Here is a 5,323-nt window from a genome sequence, read left to right as displayed (position 1 = left end):
ATATATATAAGGTAAATTGAAATTTAGAGGTAATACTTGACAATTGTAAGCACCTGTGTATTCCAGCTAGTGGTTGCGGTGAAAGAATAAATTGTAAATCCAAAAAAATAACAACAAAACTACAAAGGATTCCGCGGTACACGTATGTTTTCTTCTATGCATGTATAGTTTTGTAGTTACGGTTTCTTCTATACCTACAGATAGAGAATCTGCGTACCTATTGAGTTGTTTTTTGCATTCTGTTCTTCGGTTGTGTTGTTGATGTTGTGTCCAACAATGTTGTTTGTAATAACTCCCTACATGGTAAATTCAAGTTTCAGTTGGAATTCACTACGATCTTTTATAAAAAGCTCCTTCAGTTAATTCATCTGAAGATTAACCAGTTATTTAACAAAGCTGGTATTAGTGACTTCGGAGTTGGAGATACATAGTATTCATCGCATTTTCGATAAATAGTCACACACACACACATACACACGCGCGCGCACACACATACATACGTTTACCAAATCTACTAACAAGGCTTTGGTCAAGGTTCCGCACTGTGAAACTAAACACAGGACCGTGTGGTTGGAAAGCAACCTTCTTAACTCCATGGCCACACTGCGCCTTTGCTTCCCAATCACATGATTCCCAATCACATGGTCCCTCTGCGTGGTACCTTGGGCAAGTACTTTTATCTATAGCCGACCAAAGCCTTTTGAGTGGATTTGATAGACGGAGGCTGAAAGAAGCTTATCAAAAAATTAAGTACTGGGGGTCGATACATTCGCCTAAAAATTCTTCAAGGCGGTGCCCCAGCGTGACCGCAGTCAAGTGAATGAAGCAAGTAAAAGAATAGATAGATAGATAGATAGATAGATAGATAGATAGATAGATAGATAGATAGATAGATAGATAGATACAGATGAATTAGGTACTTAAATTGAGGCATCAAAAATTAGTGCGGTTTTATCCGTACAATTTCAAAATAAGGTGAATAAAATCAAAAGAAGCAGCAGGATATCCCGAGGTAATGTAGTACGACCGTTTCAAGCGGCTCAATTTAATTGAACAATGCAATCCTTACAGCAATTTAAATGCAAATCTATCCTCAGCTGCATAAATAAATAAATAAATAAATAAATAAATAGAATTAATTTAATCAGCCGGACACATTTGTATAATTTTACTTAAATCCTTTAAGAGGGTAAGAAGACAAAGTTCATGCTGTTTTGACTTCAGCTTAGAAGCTACTAAGATATCAGGAAAAAAGAAACTTGTTAGGGTTCTAGCTTGTCACTGATTTGGGGGGTCGGTTTTGATTTGTAGTCCTAGTTTATCAAATCTTCGTGTTTCAAAATCTAAAACAATAGAGCAGCATCTATAAGGAAAGGGTATGAGGGAGATGACAGAATCATAGTGGGTATAATCATAAAACTTGTCAAAATGATTTTGAAGTAGTATAAAGTAACTGGATATAATGAAGTTTGGTAGAGGAAGATCTTAAATCAAGATGTTAATTATCAGTTAAAGGGGCAAGACTCTAATAAAACCAATGATGATAATACAAGGGAAATATTTATCATAGAGGGAGAGGAAGGGAGGGAGAGAGGGAAAGATGTATATAAACGTTGATCTTGGCTACGAGCTTGGCTTGGTGTCATAGGCAGAGTGGTTGGCGTCCTTTTCAACAACGCCCCACGCATAGTAATCCAAAGGATTACAATTGGGGGAATTACGAGGCTAGATATCGGGGACACTTTCTTCAGGGTTTGATCACGGTCTTTAGCAGCTTCACATAGCTGTCGCTGTTCTGAGATGATGGGCCGCCAACCTCACTGGATACACCCCAAATCATCACAGTTTGAGGGAACTTGGTTTTAATGGTGTCCATGTCTCAGAAAATTGAGCTGCAGTCATAATGTTGATACTTTGATAATTGGTGCGAATCATTATGATATTGATATCCTTTTACCAATATTTCAATGGCTTCCAGTCCTCCATGTCAGCTAATTTTTTCCCAAATACAACTTTAATCTTTATGCGCTCCCACGCTGACTATTCACCAATATATCAAGCTGTTCCTGAAAAACAGACTTCAAATATGATCAAATTGAGCTAGAACACCCTGTACATATATGTATACGCATATTCAAACGCGCGCGCACACACACACATATCTATACACGCATATGCATAATTTTGTAACATTGTTTGCGGTATCTAAACGCTGTAATTGCTGCAAACCATTTAGCTGTGCTACCTCACACACACACACACACACACACACACACACACACACACACACACACACACATATATATATATATATATATATATATATATAATGAACTGTACGTTTAACATGTTCCTGGAAATACATTCGCTGCGGGATTTTAGGCGCAGAGAACCAATCTCCCATATAACGTTTGTGTGTAAAACGCACTAAGCCTCCACACGACATAACCATACTACAAGACACACTGTTTTGGCGTGATTTCGCACATAAATACTACCTCAGTTCGTTAGAGCTAGATATAACTTCTCTTCGTGTGCATAAACATCAAACAAAATGTTTTCTGATGTGTTCTGAGTCTTGCTAAGCTGGAATTTAATCGGTATAAGCGCATGAAGCAGCAAGGATTAAAATAAAGATTTGTACATTTATTTTTAACACATTCCTGCCCCCAACAAATGATATTCCTACGTGATTTGTTTTGGAGAACTTATTCAGTCACTCCAAGCTCTAAACGTCAACAACTACAAAACAGCATTTTAGTGTGAATTAGCATTTTCAGTGCACACACCAACATCTTCCTTCTTTCTCCATAAGAACAAAAGCTTCTGTTTAGCTCCAGATAACTGTAAGTAGTATCTCTCAGTGAGGAGGTAGAATCACACCCAAGCATCGCAACTAGTAAGCCACTGATGTCGGTTGAAAATCGGTATGCTTTTACACACAGTGTCTATAGGAAGGATATTGTTCTCCGAGACAAAATCCTGCAGTAAATACCGTGCACGTTCTAATATGCAAGAATATGCTTAAAATGAATGTGTGTATTAATATTTTGATCCTCGCTACTCGAGTGCATATAATGCGTGTATATGTGCGCATCTGGGTGTGTGTGTGTGTGTGTGTGTGTGTGTGTGTGTGTGTGTGTGTGTGTGTGTGTGTGTGTGTGTGTGCGTGCGTGCGTGTGTAAATGAATATATACTCATATTTATATAAAGAAATGTATATATATATTTGTATATACATACGTACACACATACAGATATGTATGTATGTTTGTGTGTGTGTGTGCGCGTGTGTGTGTGAGTGAGTGCGTGTGTGCACGCATGCACTTGCACTCCTATCTTCTTTTCACCACTCATCCCCGATGGTCCGAGCATCACACTCAACTCTTCCCCCATCAATATGTCCAATCCTTTCTCTGCCAAGTTTCAGCACTTTGGAATCTCCTCCATGCTTCCATATTTCCTGCATTTACTAACCTTTGACAGTTTAAACAGAACATTAACGCCAGTAAGTCCATCAATCTCAGATGACTTGCAGAAGTCATAAACATCGATTTGTTTGTCCGTCTCGTTTTGTTTTGTTGTGTTTTAGTTCCATACCGGAAAATTTCTTATTGGTTCCCCTAGAGTGGAATCAATATTATCGATAATGACACGAAATTGCGTTTGATATCCTTACCGATAAGTGAAGAGGATCTTTTTTGAGTGTGTGAGTGGTTGACTGAGAGAGAGGGACGTGTGTGTTGTCGGAAAGAGAGAGAGAAAGTGTGTGTTACTGTGCGTGAGAGACAGAGAGAGAGAGAGAGAGAGAGAGAGAGCGTAAATTTTATTTATTTACTTTTTCTCGCATCTTTTTTACTGTGTGTTTGACTAAGAGAGAGAGAAATAGAGAGAGGCGTTACGCTATCACACACACACAGACACACACTCTCTCTCTCTCTCTCTCAGTCAAAAAAGATGCGACGAAAAATAAATTTTTAAAATATACGCTGCTACTTTCTCTCTCTCCATCACACGCACACACACACACATCAACAGACACCTTCTCTCTCTATCACACACATATACACACGTCCCTGTCCTTTTCTCTCTTTTTCACTTTATGCTGACATCAAACGAAATGTACATTTCCAGTTCAAAAAACAAATAAAATTTTTTTTACGGAATTTACCGAACGCTGTTAATAGATCATTGACAACTCTGTGACTGAAAACAAATAATAGCGCCCTCTGAAATTCATCTCCTGCCATAAATTCTTCGGTGATACAATGATACCAGAAATAAATCACTGCTTTAATCCACCCAACTCAAAAAAAACTACCAACCAATGAGTGAAACACCTCAAACGGTACCTTTTCACTCAACAACTCAAATGGAATAAAGAGTACACGCATCACAACAACAATAACATCAAGTGTGTGTGTGTGTGTGTGTGTGTGTGTGCGTGTGTGTGTGCGTGCGTGCGTGCGCGTGTGTGTGTGTGTGTGCAGATTTACAATATATCTTATTGTTAAGAAAATTTTACACAATTATTTAATAAAACTCAAACGGGATAAAGAGTACACGCCAAAACAGTGCAACGGGACCCGCTTGGTAGTTAAGTCACTGAAGCCCTACTTTATTGAGGCCACCATTGTTACGGGGTGGAGGAGGGGGGAAAGGTTTTCATTTCAAGGATGCATCTTTATTCCTCGGGGTCAGATATGCCGTTTAACTTCCACAGATCACAGTTTCCAGTGAGGCTATGCTTCGCCATGTCCATCAACAAATCCTATGACCAAACACTATCGATAGCGGGCATTCATTTGGGAGAGCCGTGCTTTTCACATGGGCAACTTTATGTGGTATGGGAAGTAGAAACGCTCTTTTTGTGTGTGCTCCTCAGGGCAGAACATGCAATGTTGTCTATAACGAAGTTTTATAGACGTAGAAAGAAGAACAAGTCATCATTGCAGCCTATGTGGTTATAAACAGGTGATCCGGAAGCATTGGCCGGACATATTCTCAAATCATGGCAACATGACTCATAGACCCTTCCTCTTCTTTATTGGACAATGCTGACTTCTCCGACAACAATGCTCACTCGGCCGATATCAGCGCTTGGCCAAGTTGCTCATAGAGTTAGGCTAGAAGGGCCAGGCCCCCTTTTTTTTTTGTTAAGGCTGTAGGTAAGACTTCCTAAGTTACTCCAATCAGGATCCCCAATGCAAACCTTCGAATCAATCTTCTCCAATGCAGATCTCTAATGCAACTCTATCCAATCCAAATCTTTGAGTCAACCTCTTCGCTGCAGATCTCCAATGCAAACCTTCGATGCATCCTT

This window comes from Octopus bimaculoides, chromosome 1, assembly GCF_001194135.2.
Source record: "Octopus bimaculoides isolate UCB-OBI-ISO-001 chromosome 1, ASM119413v2, whole genome shotgun sequence".
Classification (NCBI taxonomy): Eukaryota; Metazoa; Mollusca; class Cephalopoda; order Octopoda; family Octopodidae; genus Octopus; species Octopus bimaculoides.
The sequence above is the reverse complement of the archived record's forward strand: the minus strand, read 5'-3'. Positions refer to the sequence as shown.